The sequence below is a fragment of the Ceratotherium simum genome, chromosome 15 (genome assembly GCF_057802395.1).
Source record: "Ceratotherium simum simum isolate JZ-2026a chromosome 15, ASM5780239v1, whole genome shotgun sequence".
Taxonomy (NCBI): Eukaryota; Metazoa; Chordata; class Mammalia; order Perissodactyla; family Rhinocerotidae; genus Ceratotherium; species Ceratotherium simum.
The window spans coordinates 47,020,478-47,044,143 of record NC_141914.1 but is presented as its reverse complement, the minus strand read 5'-3'; positions in this window follow the sequence as shown (position 1 = coordinate 47,044,143).

Genomic DNA, 23,666 nt, shown 5'->3' with positions numbered 1-23,666 from the left:
GGAGCTTCACCATAGAATGGTGATAATCAAGACTTCTGATTTTCAGTACATGATGATATATATGTATATATACATTTACACACACATATGCATTTCAGTACCTTCTATCTATCTATCTATCTATCTATCTATCTATCTATCTATCTATCATCTATCTATCCTTGTAAGTTTTATAACAACCCAGAAAAGTAGATATTTCTCCCATTTTAGTGGAAGAAACAGAGTCAAATGGAGTTAAGTAATTTTCCAAGGTTACATATCTCATGGGTGCAATACTCTATTTTTCCTTCAGGTCTAAATGACTCAAAATCTCACACTCTTTCTAAGATATCATCATTTAATTTTATGTTTTCCCTTCTGGAGCTTCCCTTCTGATCAGGTGGCAGTATGGCTAAATTTGGTGAAGACAGTCACAGCTCTTTAAATTGCAGATTAAAGGTAACTTAACAAGTGTAAATACATTTTGAAATGCTCTCTGAAGGCGTTCAGTTTATAGCACTTAAACTAAATGTTGGATTAGTAAATTACAAAGGAATTAAAAATGCCTCACCAGTTTGTACTTTCCTGATGTCACAACATCCTTGAAGTATAAAGTTAGAAGTGGAAAAGGAGCCACTTTCATAAACTGCAATTAACTTCATAAACTGGAATCAAATAAAAATATGTACAATCTTTTGAGAAAGCAATTTGGTAATATATATCAATAGCCTTTAAAAAGTTGATACCTCTGACCTAGACATCTGATTTTAGAAATCTCTCCTACAGAAGGAAGTCAGAGGTGTAGATAAAACTACAGATAAATTTTCAAAATTATGATGTTCATTATTAAATATGCAAACATAAAATTAGAAACAACCTAAATTCCTGCAATGGGAGAACTTTTAAATAAATTATGGTGAAGCCATATGATGGAGTATTATGTAGCTCTTAAACATGATGTTTTTAAAGGGTACTTAAAATACTATACAGAAATGTCTGGTGCATTAAGTGAAAAAATAAAATGCCAAATTGTACTTATAGTACCATACAAAGTAGGTTAAAATTCATGTACATATGCATAGAAAAAAGACTGGAAGAAAATATACCAAACTGCAAATAGTATTTGTCTCTAGATTCGTGAATTATAGCTAATTTAAATTTTCTCATTGATGCTATTCTCTAATTTCTAGATTTCCTGAAATAACTATGTATTACTTTAATTAGAAGAAAAGTGTGTAGTCTTTAAACACACTTAAAGGAAAACAGAAAAACTCTCTCTAGTCTCTTTGCTGTTGAGAGTAAGTGAAGCAAAGAGTTCTTTTGTTCTTCCCTACCTTCAGATCAGCATCTGGGAATAGTGCTCATGGGACAGCGTTGGGATCTTTTCTGCACTGGATTGTTATTAAGAATTTCCTAATTTAGGGAAAGATGCTGACTCCTGTCATCTTTATTGCCCCTTTTCTTCTGTTCCCTAGCTCCATTCTCCCATTTTCTATACCTTAAACACTCATCATTGGATTGTCATAAATATGATTTATTTAAGTCACTAATGTACATTTTATATTTATTGTGCATTTTTATTTACAGTGCAACTTTAAATGTGATTCATACACAAATTGGAACTGGTTTCTGAAATATTTTGTAAAAATCTATTAAAGGTTTCCTAGTGACAAATATTATATATGAGAAAGGTTAAAGGTGTATAATTGGGTCTTATGAATAAAAAGTAAGGGGAAAAATAATCCTGATTACCTGTAATTAATACTGGTCTAGCTTCTAGACATTTTTCTAGGTAAACAGTTATTTTATGTAATTTGATTACTAATTACAGTGATTTTAAACACCTGGGCCCTCTTTGCACTATCTGTAAAAATCTTTAGGAAATAAGAATTAATGCATCTATGATGTTGAAATGGAGCGAAATGAGTTTCATCTAGATATTACTTACACTTTTATGAATTTCAGCTATACTGACTTCTTCTAGAATAGAAATTATGTAAGCAGCATTACAAGTTCTGTGGACACAATTTTAATGATAGAATTTTTTTGAATGAATATTTTAAAACATATATATTTTTAAATTCAAAGCACAGATAATTTGACCAAATCAAATAATTAATTCTTGTAAGGGGCAGGCAGTAGATACTGTGTTTTTGAATATTCAAGAGAGATTGAAATGTGTATTTTTTTTCTATAATCCCTGTGCAAACATTTATTAAGTATCCAAGAGCTAAAGCCTTGCTCACTCTATTAAAAACAGAATTACAGAACATATTTGCTGGTATTTTATAGGAATATAATGAAATTTTGGCAGATTGCTATTAAGCAGCAATATAAAAATAGTACTTAAGGTTAGAGGCAAGGAACATCTTTAGCACAGCTTCATTCATGAAATATGGTAAATTAAACAACACAGATTTTTCTAATTTTGACACCTCCCCCCCAATAGGTTAAAGAATCTTATGTTTGGTTTAACTGAATTCATAATTAATTATCATATTTGTTAGTTTACAATTTTAGAAGGATGCTTTTAATTTTAATATTTTAGGTTTGACTTAGATGAGTTCACGTTTTCATCCACTGAAATGAGACGGACCAAATAAGTGGCCTCACTGCTGTGGGTATGGCTTTCTGAATTGCAGCTCCCTATCTGCCTCTAAACTGTCACATACTTTGGTTCCTCCTGGACCCCAATGCTGCATGTGACTCTATTTTCCCATTTGGTGATCTTACTTCTCGAAGTTCTGAATCTGCCCCCAGGTTTAGTTTTTTTACAATATCAAAGAAAAAAAGTTTTCTAATAGTCTCATCTTACAATACAGTTAAAAGAAAGGATTAAATTAAAGCCACTGACTTGTTTTCTTGTTGGCTAAAGCACTTCTCCCCCTTTGTTAAGCAGGTGATTTTTCTTCTTTTTTTTTTTTTTAAGCATGTAAAGGGAAAAAAGGATAATTTAAACGAAATTTAGTTTATGTAAAGAAGACAGTTGAAAACACTGAAAGTCTTTATTTTTAGACCATTGATCTGTGTTATCCAGGATAAAGGCAGAGATTCAACAAAGTCTTTAATTGTGAGGTATAAGAAGTGTTTCAAGTATTCTTACAATGTGTCCAATTAAGCATTTTGTTGCAAAAAGGAAATTGTACTGTGTTGTTTATCTTTCTGGGGCAGACATTCACTTTTTTTCTCTTAAATAAGCAGAGAATCCAATACATACTTTACAGCATTTTAAATAATCATAGAATGTATGTGATCAAATGAATGTTGTTTAGTTCTCTATATGTTTATCTATTAACTTTGGAATGCCTGTAAAAACCACGACTTGAATAATAAAGGATTCCATAGCGTATGTGTATTCTAAACATTACATACTTTCTTCATTTTTGACAAAATATCAGCCTAAATGTTTTCAGTCTGCCCTTGACTTTAAACAGAAATAAGTTCATTCAGTTTTCTATTGGTGCATTATTTAATGACACCAACTTTTTGTACTTACGTATGACATATAAGGTGCTCCTTATAAAAACATCTCCTAGGTTGATGTATCATTAGTGCATGGCTAATGTATTCCCAGACGTTGAAGACTTTTGCATAATCCCCAAATACATTTTCCAGCCAATGTTTATATAGGAAAAATTTATATTTATTTATCTTAACACATGATTTTTTTAATAAAATAGTGTTCGAGAAAGGACTGGGTATAGTTATTAGAATATCAGAATTAGGTGAAGCCTCTTCACAAAACACGTGTATCAACAAAAGTGATGTGCATCTTGGGCGTGGCTGATGCTTAGAGGCCATGCTCCTGCATTCAACTCAGCTGTTTGCTGACTGCTGTTTTAATCGCTTGGTAAGTTAGGAAGCAATGTTTTAAGCAATTTATATCCTAATGTGATAGTTTGCCACTTAGAGTTTTAATGTGTTTTATGAAATTTATTGCGTATTGGGGTTAATGTGTAACACCTACTAATATTTCCTATTTGGAAATAGGAAATATTGGGAAAAAACTACTCGTTAGCTTTTTCATGTCTAATTTCCAGGAGCTATATTACTGACATTCTGTGGCAGATGCCTGAACTATATTTTGAAAGTCTGATCTGGTAAGAAAATCATAGGCTTTGGCATCCATGGTCTTGGGTTCAAATTCTGCCACTGCTTCATTCTGTATAATTGGACCATTTTCTTAAATGTTTTGAAGCTTAGTTTTTTGCTATGTAAAATGAGAACAATAATACTGAACTTTTATAGTTGTTTTGAAGATTAATGAAAATATACATAAAACATTCTAGTGCCTTTCACATAGTAGTCACTATATTAGTGAAGGCTGTTATGATTACTAATAATCTACAGTAATTAACTATGTAAAAGCTAACAATAATGCCAAATTTTGTATAATGGCTTCTAGTTGCTGGATCACTTTCATATACAACTTATTTAATTTCTCCTAAAACTCCAAGAGACATCTTATTATTATTCTTAGCATCCCTTATAAACAACTGAGGAAGCTAACACTCATGGAGGTTAACTGATGTGGTTAGTAAATGATGAAGTAAAAATGTGAAACTAATCTTCTAATTTCAAAGTCTCTGCTCTTGTACTATAAAATATCAATTTCTTATTAGTATTACTAACTTCACCTTCTGGATGACAAAAATATTTATTTGGCCTAAAACTTTTAAATAGATAAATAGAAAGATGAACAAATTCCTAGCAGAGCCAAGTATTAATTTTTACTAAAAATCAATAATGTGTGGGCTGTTAGCACTGGGTAATTCCTGTAATTATACAGTGTTTTGTAATTCACTAGTGTTTTCACAAGATTTAATTTACTTAGGCATCCATGGGGACAGAGTGGGTAGGTATGATACATATGTTACAGACTATGAACCTGAGGTCCCGAGAGGTTGTGTTTTGCTGAAGGTGACACTATTAGTAAATAGCAGAATTTTGCGTCCTCTAAGTACAGGTTTTACATGAGTGACCTAAATTCTATTTTATTCAGCACTTACTGAGTAAGTGTTATGTTTAGAGTAGATGTTGTTAGAAATGCAAACATAAACAAAGCAATTTCCTTGCCTTTATAGATTTTAAAACTTGGTCCGGGGAGACAAAAATGCGTTTACATGACTGTAATGGAAGGTGCGATATGCTAAGAGTTATAATAATTGGAAACATAAGACAAGTGTGATGGGACGTAGAAGAAAACAAAACAAAACAAATCTAGATTGTATATGTATTTGGTAATTGCTAAAAGATGTTATGATTTATGTGGAAGAAAACTGGAAGTGACCATAGTTTTCTTAGAATCGAAAGCTGTGAAAAACTCCATTTTTGTTCTTAAAAGGATTATGCACTGGAATGAGTGTATTCTACAATGTGCCAAAATTTATGATAAGAAAAAATAGTTAAGCAAGATAATGTAATCACCTATTGATGCTTAATAGAAATGCTTATGTATTCACTAAGTTTAGAAAATGGAAAACTTAGTTCTGTGTCTTAATTCATTCCACTTATGTTTAGATGGGAATTAGATTTAATGAGTTTTAATAATATCCTTGAATTTGATGTATTTGTCTTCATTTAGGACACTTAGCTCCATACTACTTTAAGTAGCACATTAAGAAAAAGATAAATTCTTCCGTTACTTTCCTCTGTTCCTGAAAAATTTGAGTGTATGTAGTTTGGAATTAGATTCATTTTCCATTTCTTGTGTTTAATTTAGGAAACGAGCAATCTGGGCTTTCCAGGTACATTCTTTTCAGTAATGAGTGATTTTTTGTTTTACGTTTAAAGATGTTGCACTCAGAGGAGTGTTGGGTAATTCTCTGTTCTTAACTACAATAAAAACTGTTCACTAAATTTGTTCATTTTAGTTTAACTAATAATGTTCTCCATGCTATATTTTACACGTAAAGTAGAAATCTCTGTGCTTAAAAAAAATCCAAACTGACATAGTTCATGAAATTTTACAATAATTGTACATAATATAATATATAATATAAAATTGTATATAATATAATTGTATATAATATAATATATATTATGTTCTATATATACTATATAATATATGTAATATAATAATTTTACAAAAATTACAATAATTTTGCAAGTAATTACATATAACCACCACATTATATTTTACAAATATCTTTTAAAAATATTTATATTTTCTCAGAAAAAGAAGAAAAAATAAAAAAAAATCACATGTTGTTTTGCAAGCCATTATGCTTATTTAGCCTTTCTCTCTATCTATAAATAAAACGGTATCATATCTTACATGATTTTTCTCTTTTAGTTAATATATTATGAAAATCTTTGGATATTAAATATGCTTCACAATGTAATTTGATCGCTGCAATTTAATAGATATACTGTAGATAAATTGTACTACAATTTATTTATCTAACCTATTGTTGAACGTGGTAGTGTTCTCTTCCTTCCTTCTTTTTCTTGCTTTCTTTCTCTCTTTCTCTCTCTCTCTCTTTTTGCCTTTTAATTAAAACACCACAAAACTTCTTTTCAACAGCATCTCTGAGCACATTATGTATTATTATTTAGAATAACTTCTTAAGAGTGGTATTGAGAAAGCCAAGGACATGTACAAGGGTGTTTAAAGTATTGTTGCATTTTTTTCTCCAAAAAGATTGTACCAATCTATACTCCTATATTTATGCTGCTTTTTGTAATTCAAAAATTTATTTTTATGTAGTCATATCAATATTTTCCTGTATATTATTTGCTTTTGGTATCATGCTTAGAGAAGCATGACTGTGTATATGTATAGATATATGTATTTTTCCGTCCAGTACTGTAATGGTTTGATTTCATATATCTATATCTGTAGATCTATTTCTATATCTATATATGTCTGTGTATAGATACATAGGTATAAGACCTCTTGTTCCAAGTAGAATTTATTCTTTTTTTTTTTTTTGTGAGGAAGATCAGCCCTGAGCTAACATCTGCCAATCCTCCTGTTTTTGCTAAGGAAGACTGGCCCTGGGCTAACATCTGTGTCCGTCTTCCTCCACTTTATATGGGATGCCACCACAGCATGGCTTGACAAGCGGTGCGTTGGTGTGCACCCGGGATCCGAACCAGCGAACCCCGGGCCCCCGCAGCTGAGCGCGAGCACTTAACCGCTTGCGCCGCCAGGCCAGCCCCCCAAGTAGAATTTATTCTGCGCTACTCTTTAATACTACAATGACTGCTGCTATTAGAATTATTATCAGCTAAGTGTTTTATAAGCATTATCTTATTTAACATCACCTATAATCTAGAAACTACAATGATTATCCTGAGCCTTAGAGACGGAATTTGAAGCTAAGTATCCATGGCTTCAAAGCTTATTATCTTAACCAGTAAGCATACTGCCTTTCTTTAAAAAAAAAAAAAAAATAGAGTGCTACACTGTGATTGAATAGTATAATTAGTATGGTTGAATAGGAGATTTCTTGAGGAAGAGATTGATTTTGATGATTGATGAAGACGCTCAAGAGGCAAAAAACGGAACCAGAAAGAATTCTTGCCTTGTCTTATTTAAGCCCAAGCCATTGCAGGTTCCTAGACTGTTTACATAACTTTTTTCTCTTTCTTATATCACACTTTCATTCTAACGGTTTAACTTCTCTGTAATCAGGTAACTGTAGTTAAATAAGACTTTCTCTAAATATAATACAAATTTAAGGTGATAGGTGATTGCATTCCCTAAGTAATTGTGAGCAATTTCAGTTTAGTGTTAGGAAAAGGAATCTGTAGCAATTGAGGTTAAAGTTCCCAGTGGAATAATTCACCACCTACATGAATTTTCTCTCTATTGTTATTTTTAATCCTTATATAAAAAAAGATTCTAGGGGTCGGCTAGGTGGCGTAGTGGTTAAGTTCGCACACTCTGCTTCGGCGGCCTAGGGTTCGTGGGTTCAGATACCGGGCATGGACCTACACACTGTTCATCAAGCCATGCTGTGGTTGTATCCCACATACAAAAATAGAGGAAGACTGACACAGATGTTAGCTCAGGGACAATCTTCCTCACCAAAAAATAAAAAAATAAAAGATTCTGAATATTTTAGGAGACCAATGCTGAATTTTCTCTCATCTTTAACAAGTAGGTATCACAATTGCCAAGTATGTATCACAATTGCATTCTTTTTCCTTATAGTTCAGTATTAACATTTATTTGAATATTTAATATTATTAGAAAAATAGATAACATTCTTTTTTGTTTTGCTTGTTCCTTTTCATTATAAATAATATTTTCCTGTTTCTTAAGTAAAAAAGAATGCATTCTCTTGGTTTAAAAAAAGAAACAATTTTAGAAAATATTGATCTGACTTTCAAATCTGACAGTTGTCCTTTTTAATATATAAGAAATCACTATAGAAAAGTATAATTTTTTTCTCAAGAAATAATTTATATTAATGAGAGCATGATATCAGTGAAACTCACTTTTTTAGAGTATGAGTCTTTGAAAGAAAAGATCCATAAATTGAATAATTTTCACAGATTATAAATTTATAGTGCATTTTTACAGAAATATATTTTGATTCTATAACATCTGTAATTACATTATAAGAACCTTTGCAGCCATACATTTTTATATTTGTTAAAATATTAATAATGATGTTCAAAACATGTTACAAATTGCATTTTTTTTGGCCTTTTTATCCCCCTGACAGAAACTCAATTTTCTTAATCATTGACCTACATGAAATCATATACCTATAAGCAACATAAACCTTGTGTATTGACTTTTGAAAAATGCAACTTTATGTTTAGACTGCTATGAATATTACCATTGTGAATATAAGAAATTTAACTGTTTTTTTCAGGAGTTTCATCTCATGTAATAACTCTTGAAATTTTTTTAAATATCTTAAGGGTCTGTTATGCTATTCTTGTGTTTGAATAACATCATAAGTAAAATTTCTATGTTAAAATGTGACGTATCTTTTTAAACTCTGGGCGTCACTTTCTTGATTTGTTTTTTTCACACTGTAAATTTTTTTTTATAGTAGAATCTTTTAAGAGTTACTTTTTCATTCCGTTTTCAGTAAATATGCCATGAATTTCTTCTTATTTGTCCCATTTGCTTATGGAGAAACATTTCATCTGGTCACTAGCTGGTTTCTAACATCATGAGGCAGGAGTCTGGAGGAGCCTGCACCACTGGTTGGGGGGGGAACTAGTACATAAAAAAATGAACCATTTTTGTATTTCTTTTTTAAATGTCTCTTTGTGAGGAGGACCCCAATATCACCCTTAGGTTTGATGATTTGCTAGGAGGACTCACGAGACTCAACATATAGTCATGGCTATAAGCTATTACAGCCAAAGGAAAAGGTGCATGGTGCAATATCTGGCAGAACCCAGGCACAAGCTCCCAAAGTCCTCTCTCAGGAGGGTCACAAGAAGCGCTCGATTCCTCTAGCAATGAGTCGTGACAAGTGTGAAATGTTGCCAACCAATGAAGCTTCATAGAGACTCAGCGCCCAGGGTTTTTATTGGGGGGTGGTCATGTAGGCGCCCTCTGTCTGGCATGTACCAAAAATTACAGATTCCCGGAAAAAAAGCAGGTGTAGATGTTCAGCATAAACTATATTATTTATACAAGCAGTTAAGGCACGGTGAGCCTTTTATCAGTTCTGGGAAGGTGGGAATCTTCCTGAAATCCAAGTTCCAGCTCTACCATTAACACATTATATCTTTGAGCAAATCACTTTTATCTTTCCAAATCTCAATTTACTTCTCACACAGCTGGATATGCTAGATAATATCAGAAATAATCTCTAAATCTGTAGTTACTGGAATCTCAGTTTTATATATATTTGTTTCTTAGTCTATGTAGATCAATGGGATCCTTTTAAATTACTTTTTCCTCTGGCCCCCAATGGTGATTTATTATAGATGAGGCTTGGAGTCTTATGTTATACTTAGGTTATTTCTGTTTTGATTTTTCCCACTTCTATAATTTTCACATCCCAACATAAAGTTGTATCTTATATGTTAAAAATTCGACGAGAGAAATTAAGTCATGGACTGCATAATCTTAATGACAGTAGGTGTGAAAGATGACAGGGCAGGTATTTCATCCCCATTTAACAGAGGAGGGCACAATAACTCAGAGAATAGTTAATTTGTCAATGTCTGCATAGCTAACACATTGTAGAGCCTAAAAAGAATGTAGTTCTTCTAACTACTCAGGGCGTTCTTTGAACCTAGATACTGACATTTTTTCATGTTGTATCTTTTTCATGTTGTATCTAGTGGCTGGAACACAGCGGTGGCTCAATAAATGTTAGATGGATAATAGTTGTATGAGCTCAGAGCAATTCACTCAGTCTCTCATTCAACAAACGTTTTTGAGAACATAGTTATCAAAAACTTCTCTCTGATATTCTGCTATGCTTTGATTGATGGTTTTTATAATTAACTTTTGTGTTTTCAATTCACCTGGGACCTCGCTTTTGTTGTTGGGACTTTATCCCTTCCTTTTATAACATTAGTTTTTGCCTTTTCCAGCAGTTTCTTGTCTCTCTCTCTCTTTCTCAGGGTACTGGAGGCTACTTGGTAAACACTAACTTTTATTTGATCTCCTGGTCCACTTTCATGTATCATTCTGGTCTAGAACAGAGAAATATCTCTCTTTGTCCCTACTTAAACCATCATTAAGGTAGAAGCTCCCAAACAGCACCATTTCAAAGAAAACTCTAAGATAGAATAAAATAAAGCAATTTGCCATTTTCAGTGAAGATCAGTGGCCACTCTGGTGGAAAATGTGTTCAATTGTTCTTGTAAATGAAAGAGAATTATGGCGCTCCTGTACTGACATTTTTCTTTTTAGTTAGTTGGACTTAAAGTATAGTTCTTCAAGTGCACTTAGGGAATTTTATTTTGTTCAAAAGTTCTTTGGCAATTTTGGAAAATTCTTCTTTAATAATTACTTCTATTTTGAAAATATTTTTCTAGAGCTACGTGGAAAATAAGCACTATAACTGAATTTTTGGTATTAAAAAGTACCTGCTAAATTATTTTACAAGATGCGTTTAATTGATTGTAGAAAAATTGTTCCATACTGAAAATGTTGTATGTTGACATCAAACCTCTATCTTCTGGAACTGTGTCTTTGTAATTTCAGTACCATATTTAACAAATTACATTTATAGTTTTCTACCTGACTCAACTATTAGGTATTATATGAAAGAGACATTTTTATGTACCAGTAATTTGAAGTTTTATGATTAAATCTGTTTATACAAATTCGATGCTTTGAGATTGTGAAAGACAATGTTAATTAATTTATAATTTAAAATCCCAGTAGCGTTACAATTGCACTATTGAAATGGTGATATTTTTGGATCACTTGAAATAGTAGATTTGAAGAGATTTTGAAGCATTATTTTAAAACAAAAGGCAAAGAAAAAGAATAATATATGAAATATAAGAACTATTTTCTGGTGGAGCTATAGAAATGAGACAGTGGTGTTGTAAGATAGCTGGGCTTGGGTGGAACTGTAATTTTAAACTTATATTTATGATCTGTATGCTTCAATTTTATTTAAATTTTGAATCAAGAATATATTTACAGTGTTTCTTCATAGTTGTCGGTCAGTAGGGACATAATATTGTATACCTCAGGGGCCTATTCTTGTAGTCTATGTAAATAATCCCTACTGTAGCTCTGCAAGGAGAAGCAATGATGGCAGGAACATGCTATTTTGTTTGGCATCTGGTGACAGAATATCAAGGATAAAAGTCGACCTTCTGTAAAAGTTGATATATGTAAAAATCATAAATATTTCAATACTGATATGGAGGTAGTTTTATAATACTCACTACAAAGATTCACCATTTGACTCTTTTGAAACTAGTTGGGTATTCCAGTGTCTCCAAGTATAGCCAAATTTTACACAAAACACAGTCACATTTCTGTATAACTCAGTAATAAATATTTTAAAATATAACATTGATTTAATTTTTGTAATCACAGCAGTTTTCAAAGCAGGTTTAACTAGATATTTAAAGCAAATATGTTGTTTTGGCTAAAATTATGCTGTTATTTTTCTTGGTTTTCCACTGAATTTTCCACATGAAAGGGTGTTTGTATATTGAGTCTTTCTTTTATCTATTTGAATATTAATTTCTTGTTTATAAATGCTTAACTTACAACATTTTTTTCTGATGCTATTGAGGATATCTTTAGTATGCTTATTATTTCTTTCCCAAATATTTATAAGTATATGGAATATACTTTTTGGCAATATCACAAATGTTTTAAAAGAAAAATTTCTGTAACAAAGAAATTTAGGATATACTCTTAGAAATTTCATGATAGATAAAAATGAAAACATACTAATATTATTTCATAAAGGAAATCATATTCCTGAAGAATGTGGGGAACTTTCTTGTGAAGACTTAAAAAGGTTTATTTCGATTAATTAATGCAACAGCGCCTAACTAAAACTTACGTTAAGATTAACATAAACATTTAAGGTTATAAATATCCTTCTAGATATTGTTTACTCTGTTCTACAAGTTATATAATGTAGTATTCTTTTTGTTTTTAGTCGGTTCTGAGTATTTTTAAATTTCCATTATGATTTATTTATTTTCTGACCCATGAGTTTTAAAAATGTCTGGTTTTTTTTTGTTTGTTTTTACAAACTTGTAATTTAACTGCATTGTGATCAGTGAAGGCGATCTGTGTTCTGAAACTTCTTGAAACTTACTTTTTGACCTAGAATACGGTCAATATTTGTTAATATTCTACATGTGCTTGAAAAGAATGTGTATTCCCTAATTGCTGATTGCAGAGTCTGGTAATATTCATTAAATTAATTTTGCTAATTTTATTGTTATAAATTTCTATAACTATTAATTTTGTCTAATTAGCCTATTGGTATTTGAAAGAAGTGTTTCAATCTCCCTCAACAATATTGATTTGCTAATTTCTCTTTTTATTTTTCTCAGTTTTGTGCTTTTCAAGGCTTTTAGATTATGTGCATACAATTTGGAATTAAATATGTTACATATAACTAGTGAACGGAATGTTTTATTATAACGAAATTACCATCCTAACTCTAGTGATAGTTTAGTTTCATTTTGTCTGACACGTATTTGGCTATTCCAGATTTCCTATGGTCTGTGTTTGCTTTGTTTATCTTTTTCCATCCATTTGCACCCAGACTTTCAAAATTTGTGTGTTTTACATTTGACTTATGTCCCTATAACTGTACTTTTTTGGTATAAAAATGTTATATTTATTTATTATTTTCTAATTTTTAAATTAATAGGCTGCATTTTTTTGAGCAGTTTTAGTTTTACACAAAAATTCAATGGAAAGTACAGAGAGGTTTGTATACCTTCCCTCACCTCCGTTTCCCACATTATTAACATCTTGCATTAGTGTGGTGGATTTGTTACAAGTGAAGAACCAATATTGATACATTCTTATTAATTAAAGTCTGTCATTTACATATTAGGGTTCACTCTTTATTTTGTTCATTCTATGGGTTTTGACAAATGTATAATAACATGTATCCATCATTATAGTGTTAGGCAGAATAGTTTCACTGATGTAAAAAATTCCCTGTGCTCTACCTGTTCATCCTTCCCTCCCTTCCCCTGAATCCTTGGCAGCCACTCATCTTTTTACTGACTCCATTGTTTTGCCTTTTCCGGAATGTCATATAGTTGGAATCACATAGGATGTAACCCTTTCAGATTGGTTTCTTTCACTTAGAAATATGCATTTAAATTTCCTCCATGTCTTTTCATGGTTTGATAGCTCATCTCTCTTTATTGCTGAATAATAGTCCATTTTATGGGTATTTCACAGTTTGTTTATCCATTCACCTATTGAAGAACAGCTTGGTTGTTTCCAAGTTCTGGTAATTATGAATAAATCTGCTATAATCATTCAAGTGTAGGTTTTTGTGTGAACGTGAGTTTTCATCTTATTTGGGTGAATACCAAAGAGTGTGATTGCTAGATCAAATTGTAAGACTTTATTTAGTTTGGTAAGAAACTGCCAAACTATCTTCCAAGGTGACTGTACCATTTTGCATTCCCATAAACAGTGAATGAGAGTTCCTATTGCCTCTTCACATCTTTGCCAGCGTTTGGTGTTGTCAATGTTTTAGATTTTAGTATAGCTGTAGTCTTAAAAATATCCAATCAGATATTTTCTTTCACATAAGTGGTTAATTATTACATTTATATTTATTTTGATTATCGTTCTTTATTTTACTGTTTCTTTTTATCTGTTCATATGTCCTACTTTTTCTGGAATGATTTCTGCTTCTTTCTTGCTTTGTGTTGGATTGATGAAGTTTGGTGTTTTTTTAAATCCCATTTTCTCCTCCCTCTGTTTTGAAACTATTATTTTTGTGGTTATTCTTGAATTTTACCATGTATACTTAAAGTCTAAAGTCTAAAGTTAAATGGTAATTTAGGACTGGGATCTTAGAACACTTGGATATGATCACCTTTCTGATTTACTTGTTATTTTTGTTTTCCTTTAAATTAAATTTTTGAAATGCCTGCAATTTTGAAGTTATTATTATCACATACAGATAATATTTATGTAGATTTATTTTACATTCATTCTAGGAAGTTTATTCAAACATAAGTCTATTTCGGTGATTATTTCCTTTCAGCCCTTTGAAGATATTATTTTATAGTTTTCTGGCATCCATCGTTGATGTAGAAGAGTCTGCTACCAGTATGGCTGTCATTCATCTTGGGAGGATTTGAGCTGCTTTTCATCTCCTCCTTTGCCTGTTTATATGCAGTTTCAGTGTAATCTGACTAGGTGTGGATTCTTTTATTTGCTTTCACCATTTGGACATTTTTTAGTCATTATCTCTTCAAGTACAGACTCTTCACCCTTTTCTTTACACTCTCCTCTGGTTCTCTGTTTAAAATTATCTTAGGTCTTCTCATTCTACCTATATCTTTTAATTTTCCCCCCTCTTTTTCTATCTTGCTTACTCTTTGTGCTCGAACTGCATAATTTTTTCAACTCTGTTTTCCTCTTCACTGATTCTTTCTTCAGTTCTATCTAATCTGTTGTTTAACACTTCCCTCTTGTTTTATTTTCAACTATCATATTTTTGTTTCCAAAAGCTCTATTTGATTTCTTTTCAAATCTGCTGATATTTTGGAAGTCTACTATAGTATTTAAATAGTTCTACTCCATGATTACTTTTAAACAAAACAACAAAACAAAGGGCATGTTTTATTGAGGATAGATTTTTGCCCACCCTAAATCCACTCTGAAAGTTACATACAAAGATGCTAATACTTCCAGGAGCCATTTGATTTTCCAATGCTTTGAGAGCTGAGTATGTCATACTGGTACACACTATAATTCCTTTGGCTCTGATTGCAGAATGCAAGATTGGCATGGCAGAAATGCATGTAGTGGTGACAGGTTATGACACAAATAATTTGATACTATTGACATGAACTATGACAGTTTATTATTAAGATTTTTATTATATTTTGATTTTGATAAAATTCAGAATATAAAATCATATAAAGATTTACATTATGTATATTTTAAGTAAGCAGTTAAGTAAGTTTAAAGTATAGTTATTAACTTGAAAGCAGTATGGAATTTCACTGCATGACATGTTTAATTTTTAAAAAGATATTGGTAGCAAATAAAAAATAGATATATATTTATTGCTTATAGAGTACATTGTATCAGTTTTTTAGTTTTTCTGAGACATCAGGCACTGAACATCTGATTAGAGCATTTTCCCTGATAGATCTCATTTATGCTTAATTGAATAGCATATTTTACTACATTTTATTTTTGGTGTGTTTCAAGTATTACCTTACCTGTATTTATCTGCAAAATTTTAAATATTTGACTCAGTAACACTAAATGAGTTATCAAATTTGACAATAATATCAAGAGGCAATCTGATATAGTCAAATGACTCAAGCCTAGTTTTAAATCATACTTCTGCTTAAAAATAAACAAGTAAACCTATATGACCATATCAGTTACTTAGTCTTTCTGAATATCAATTTTGTCATTTATAAGTTGAGAATAATAGTGTTACTATAAATATTAAATAAAAGAAAAAAAGAAAGAATCTTACATAGTAACTAGTACCCAATATAATCCCAAGAAATGGAACTTGTAATAGTTTTTATTATCATTATTATTAATAAACAGAAAATTGCAAGATTTTTGCTTCCTTTGAGTACTTTTCTTTGAAAGTTACATGAACTCAACTATACAATGTGAAACGTAAAATAAAAATTACCACTGCTATGTTTGTTCAATATTATTTCTATGTTTTGGGAGTAAGTGTTTATAGCCATTTTTCAGGTATAAATTCATACAATATTGGAATTATGAGGTAGGTAGTATCTACCTGTGAATGCGTTTTAAGTGTTCATGTCATTTAGGAGGTACTGTTTCTTCTTTGGGAAAACAACTAGATTCATTTGATTTAGTGTTCACTAACACTCTAACCTCTATTTTTCTTTTTTTTTAAATTCTTTTTTTTTTCTTTTTTGGTGAGGGAGATTGGCGCTGAGCTAACATCTGTGCCGATCTTCTATTTTTTGTATGTTGGATGCCACCACAACATGGCTTGACGAGTGGTGTATAGGTGTAGGTCCGTGCCTGGTTTCTGAACCCGCAAACCCTGGGCAGCCAAAGTGGAGTGCATGACTTAACCACTACTTCACCGGGCTGGCCCCTCTATTTTTTCTGTCCTCTATTTATCACTACTAATTTCTATTTATTGGCACAACAAAATAATAATTTATTTAGTCATACACATATTGGTTGAATACATACCCTGTAAAGATCACCAACCCAGGTCTTATGAGTTACTATAAGACATCATTTTTGGAGGTACAAGGAAGTTTTGTTAGTGGAATAGCAAAGCTTAGAACTCAGGTTTTTCTGAATCAGTTACAGAGAATATTTTCACCACACCGTATTGCTTGCCATAAAACGTGATCTCTGAACTGAAGTTTTATACATATATGAAAAACTTAATTGCAATAAGTGATGTAGTAACAGTTCCAAACAAAGAAAGATAAGTGGAAAAGGACTTAGCCACTTAACAAGGCAATGCATAATTAATTGCCAAATAAGCCATGCATAAAATCATGTGTTAGCAATTCAAAGAAGGGAACTATAACTTGTTCTGTGATTTATTAGCACTCTCATATTCAGTATCTCTGGGATATATCTTGTCTTCCCCACTTGGACTATAAGCTCATATGGGTAGGAACTATTATTTTATTTTTCTGTATCCCCATTAGATATGATGTCAGGCACAATTGCTGACAGTTCTTGTGGATTTAACCATCATTATCATTATTCTTTTTTTAAAAATAAGAATCTTTTCTAAGATATAACTGAATTAGTCTTAATACATAATACTCTTTAAATTATACTATAATTAAATATATATCAAAATGTTTTCCACATCTTGCCTATACAAAAAATAAGTCATCTAATGTATGCTACACCTTCTGAATTACATATGGGATTATATCAAATCTCTATCGACTAATGAGAATTTTTCACAATTTTAGCCATCAAAAAATATGCCACAATTGTTTGATCGTAATATAGCTTTCATGAATGTTATGAAGTATATTAAAAAATGAAAAGATTGTAATCGTTGCTAAAAAAATTGCAGAAGAGAGCATATTTCATGCACATTAGATTTGTGAAGAGTAATTTCATTTGTATATAATTTTCTATAAAAAATACTCCTTTTAATATGGAACAAGTATTGATGCAAGCAGAGCTTATTAAATGTATAAAATTAATAATGTAAGTACAGTATAGAAATTAAAAATATTCTGCATCACATTTAAAAAAATCCACCTATTTGAAGAATAATTTACGTATAAAAACACGCATTCTAAGTATGCAGTTCAGTGAATTTTACAAATATGTATACCCTTGTAAATATCACCACATATTTACAATTGTTATTTTAAAGTCCTTGTCTACCAATGCCATCATCTCTGTCATTTCAGGGTCTGTTTCTATTGTGTGATGGTTCTCCTGGTGATGGGTGTCCTTTCCCTGCTTCTTTGCATCTCTAATAACTTTGATTAGGTGATTGTGAGTCTTACACTGCTAAATATGAGTTTTGTTGTGTTAAAGATTGTTGAAGTTTGTTTTGGCAGTCAGTTAAATTATGATAAGTTGTGTTAGACAGGTTTAAAATGTAATTTATCTTAGGCTGGTTTACCTCTTCTGCTATGGTATGACACTTGTGGATTCTCAACTGAATGCCTTAGGTGTTCAAGGATACCTGTACATTCTGGCCAGTTAGAGCTTTGGGATTCTTCAGCTTACAACTCCCTTTGTTTGTTCTTGGCTCAGCTCAACCTCATGGAGTTTCACTCTATACATGCACAGCTTATTACTGAGCAAACAACTCAGAGGCCCCCTGTGCAGCTTCCTAGAGCTTTTTCTCTGTGTAGCTCTATCAACGGTAGTACTCTGCCCTGCCAATTCTAGCTTTCCTAGCCTCCTCAAACCCTAATTTCTGTTTCTTCAATTCTGTGAGACCTCTTGCTGGCTTGTTTTCTACTTTCCTGCGATATAGTCTGGAAAGTGCTTTTGTAACATTTGCTGATTTCCATGGTGTAAATATTCCCACCATGACTAATTTCAAGTTACCAATGTGACATTACTGAATATAGAGTTGGAGAGAGATGCACACAGTCAGTTTTTGTGAACCACAGCAAGCTGGCCCCAATATACCACTAAGGTTAGGGTTTATGACAGTTAATTCTTTTTTGAAATAAAATGCCCCTTTAAAGAATGTATAATCATCCATGAATTTTAAATTTTGAATAGTTTCCTATGTTTGCTTAGGTAGTTTAGATTCCTTGTAAAAAGCTTTTTAAAAGAAAATCCAAGAAAAGGGAATTTTTGAATAATTGTATATGAATTTGATAAAGTTTTTATTACATCCATAGTGTTACAAAAAATTTTATCACTTATACCGTGTTTTCATATAGAGTATATTATTGAGCCTGTCTTATGAGCATTTCAACATTGCTTCAGCTGTCCTTTCTGAACAGTGATGATTAGATAGTTCTGTTTCTTTATGGCAGAGTGAGTAGTAATGAATGCTTTTTCTTTTTTATAATGTAAATAAAAAGTATGTTGTGAGTATTATTTTTATGCATTATAGTTTAGAATTGGATGTCATGATTTAAAAATCTGATCACAAAATAATGGTGTTCTGTTATGCAATTATCTGGATAATGTTGTTTTAATTGAGGTATAATTGGTATACAGTACAATATCCAGACATTATGTATAGCCATCAATCAGATTTGATGAATGCATATCAAGATATGAACATTTCCATCACTTCGTTAAGTTTTCTTGTGTCTCTTTCTAGTCAGTCTTCCCCACGGAAGCAAATATATATTATTAGTTTGACTTGTTCTAGAATTTCACATAAATAAAGTCACACGGTACGTACTGTTTGGCTCCTTTGACTCAGCATAATTTTTTTGAGATCCATCTATGATGTTGCTTGTATCAGTAGATTGTTTCATTTTATTTCCTAATAATCTTTGTAAAAGCAAAACATGTTTATCCATTCTCCTCTTGATGAATATCTAGATTATTTCTAGTTTTTGGCTATTATGAATAAAGCTGCTGTAACCATTTGTATATAGGGCTTTGTGTGGACATATATTTTCATTTCTTTTGGATTATTAATTAGGACTGTAATTGCAGGGTCATAGGGTAGATGTATATTCAGCTTTTTAAGAAACTGACAAATAGTTTTCCAAAGTGTTTGTACAATTTTAGTTAATTTTTAAAAAAATTATTTAAACAATTTATTATTAGAAGTACTCACAATTTCCTTAGTCAAACCCAAATTTTAAAACATAACAAATAAATGAGAATCAAGTAGTATTTTATGGCTAATTTGCTAATTTGGTATGAATTAAAAGGACAACAAAATTATATCAGTGGCAGGATTATGTAAGTTATAAACACTTAACGATTTCTACCTAAAATGTACATAATGGACTTTCTCCTTAGTCCCTTCCACTTTTTCAGTGGAGTTGGGACTTTGTGCTCAATTCTTTATTATTTGGCTATGTGACTATTAGGTTTAATGCCCAAGGTTTTCCTAGTTAGGGATGAATTTGCCTAATAATTCTTGTCTCATCAATGATTATAATTATTAGAAATATATGATTTCTTGGTCTGATTTTGAAAGTGTTAGCTTTCATGAATATTGTAAATAGATGTGTAAATTGGTAATTTTATGCAACAATGGCTAGAAATTACAGAGGGAAATATGGTTAAGTATCTTAAGGAAAATTCCATATTGTGAAATTTGTAAGTTTAGTGACATTCGTTAAACTTACATATACTTTGTATGGTCAAAATTATGTAGCAAAATGGGCCGGCCCCATGGCTTAGCGGTTAAGTGCGCACGCTCCGCTGCTGGCGGCCTGGGTTCGGATCCCGGGCGCGCAACGATGCACCGCTTCTCCGGCCATGCTGAGGCCGGAGAAGGCGTTCCACATGCAGCAGCTAGAAGGATGTGCAGCTATGACATGCAACTATCTATTGGGGCTTTGGAGGGAAAAATAAATAAAATTTAAAAAAAATTAAAAATAAAATTATGTAGCAAGGTCTTTTGGAGGGGAATGTGCAAGAAAAAAGGTAGGTATGCATTTCAGCCGTGTGTTCATTTATTCATTCATTTAATATTCATTCATTTAATTCCTTAACTTAATACATTTCAGCCATTTATTCATTTATTCATTCATGGAAGATTAAAAAGTTTCCTATCATGTGCCAGACACTGAGCCAGACAGTGGGTGTGCAGTGTTGAACACAATAGATACCATCACTCAGCTCTAGGAGCTCATTGTCTGGTAGAATAGATGGAAATTAAATAAGCAGATGTACAAATAAAAATATTATAAAAACTTGAAATAAGTGCTATGAAGGAAAATTATGTGAGATACTGTGGGCAGAGATACTTTTGATTTGTATGGTATATATTTAGTTTTGGGTTAGATCACTGTGAGGAGAATGCGGAGTTATTTCCTTCATATTTGCATAAAGCCAGTGCTCTTCTAAATAATAGAATTTTTTGAGTTCTATAAAAATTAAAATATAATCATGTGACATGGAACTATACATACAGTTTCAAATAGTTTTGTATTCATATATGTTTACTGCTAAATGCACAATAGTTAGGCTAAGGTTCTTTATTTAATTGCATTATATTTCTTTAGTATTCTTACCTAATTTTAAACTTAAACAAACTCTCAGGGAATATGGCCACCTTGTGTTTTGGTTGATGCTTAACAGCTTTGCTGCCATCGTCTTAAGTGAAATTGTTAAATGTAATACATCTATCATAAGGTTTAACTGATAGCTTGTTCCATATCCTAAGAAAAGTACAAGTAATTATGGTCTCATTTCATTGGTATGCCATTGCCTTTGCTCTGACAAATGCTTAAGTTTCTCTTGGTGACTCCTGCATAAGTTAGCTCATGATTAGACAATGAACTGTCTGGTTAAAAACAAAACAAAACAAAATAAGTGTCTAGATGCTTAAGTATATATGTAGTATAACACATTTGACTAGAAAAATCTGAATAATGAGACTTTTAAAAAACTTTGTCCTTTGCTATTATTTTTTTAAGGCAAACATATGATTTAATAACCCAATTTTAGAGAAATATTAATTTGATAAATGTTAAAATGTTATAAACAAATGTTAGAGTTTTACTGGTAATGATATAAAAGATTATACTTACTATTACCTGCCAGCCGGTGTCAAATATTTAAGCAAGTACTGGAAAGACTGGACCAAAAGTAGGCAGAAACTAGAGGAGATACTGCATTTATATAGTTGGTCATCCAAGGATATTTGTCAGTTTGCATTTCAGATGCTACCCAATGCAAGGAAGATAAGAGTTTTAATCTAGCAAAGTTAACTATCTGCTAGAACATAAATCAACCTCTTTAGAGGATAATGGAATTCAGAGTCTCTACAATGTATCTTTCACAATTTACATTACACAATAAGAATTTACTAGATGTGAAGAAACAGGAAAATATTAGCCATAGTTAAGAGAAAAACCATAAATAGAAATTGACTCTGAGATGCTAAAATTAGCTGACAAGAATTTAAAGCAGCACTTATAAGTATATAGAAGAACTTAAAGAAAAATATGGTCCTAATGAGTGAAGACAGAGAATCATAGCAGAGAAGTAGAAACTGTATTTTTAAAATGGAAATTTTAGAACTAGAAAGTACAATATGTAAAATGAAAAATTTACTGAGTGGGCCCAAGAACAGCTTAGGAATGCAGAAAAAAATGGTCAGTAAATATGAACTTGAATCAATAGGAAGTATCCAATCTGAAGGACAAAGAGAATAAAAAATTTTTAAAAAAAGAAGAGATTGTCAGTGACCTAGGGAAAATTATTAAAGCTCTAATGTGGGTATATTTGCTGTCTCAGAAAAAGAGGAAAGAAATAATGGGTCATAAAAAGTATTTGAAGATATACTCGCCAAAAAAGCCTCAAATTTTATGAAAATAATTGTTTTTCAGATCAAAGAAGTTCAGGAAACCCTAAAAGTGTACAAACAAGGTATACCATACCTAGGCACATCATTGGCTAACTCCTGAAAAAAAATATAAGGAGAAAATATTGAAAGTAACTAGAGAAAAACAACACATTATATGCAGGGAAAATATAAGTTATTGCTGACTTTTCAACAAAGGAGGACAGCAGACAGTGGAACAACATCTTTAAAGCACAGAAAGGGGCCGGCCCTGTGGCTTAGTGGTTAAGTGCGCGCGCTCTGCTGCCGGCGGCCCGGGGTTCGGATCCCGGGTGCACACCGACGCACTGCTCCTCCAGCCATGCTGGGGCCGTGTCCCACATACAGCAACTAGAAGGATGTGCAGCTATGACAGACAACTATCTACTGGGGCTTTGGGGGAAAAATAAATAAATAAAATCTTTAAAAAAAAAAAAAAAAAGCACAGAAAGAAAAAACAAATCTGCCAACCTCGATTCTATAGCCAATGAAAGTATTCTTCATTTTGAAGATGAAACAAAGACATTTTCACTTAAAAAAATTGAATGCATTTGTCCAGAGCAGATCTGCACTCTAAGAAATGTTAAAGGAAATGCTGAGCAGAATTAATAATAGATGGTAACTTTGATGTATATGAAGAAATGAAGAGTGGCAGAAATGGTAACTACGCGAGTAGAGATAAAAAATATATTTATTCTTTTTTTTTTTTTTTTTTTGTGAGGAAGATCAGCCCTGAGCTAACATCCATGCTAATCCTCCTCTTTTTGCTCAGGAAGACTGGCTCTGAGCTAACATCTATTGCCAATCCTCCTCTTTTTTTTTCCCCCCCCGGAAGCCCCAGTAGATAGTTGTATGTCATAGTTGCACATCCTTCTAGTTGCTGTATGTGGGACGCGGCCTCAGCATGGCCGGAGAAGCGGCGCGTCGGTGCGCGCCCAGGATCCGAACCTGGGCCGCCAGTAGCGGAGCACATGCACTTAACCGCTAAGCCATGGGGCTGGCCCCAAAAATATGTTTATTCTTCTCTTCATTTCTTTAACAGTCATATGAAAACATAAGAGACTTTCTTCATGATTTGAGTTTAGT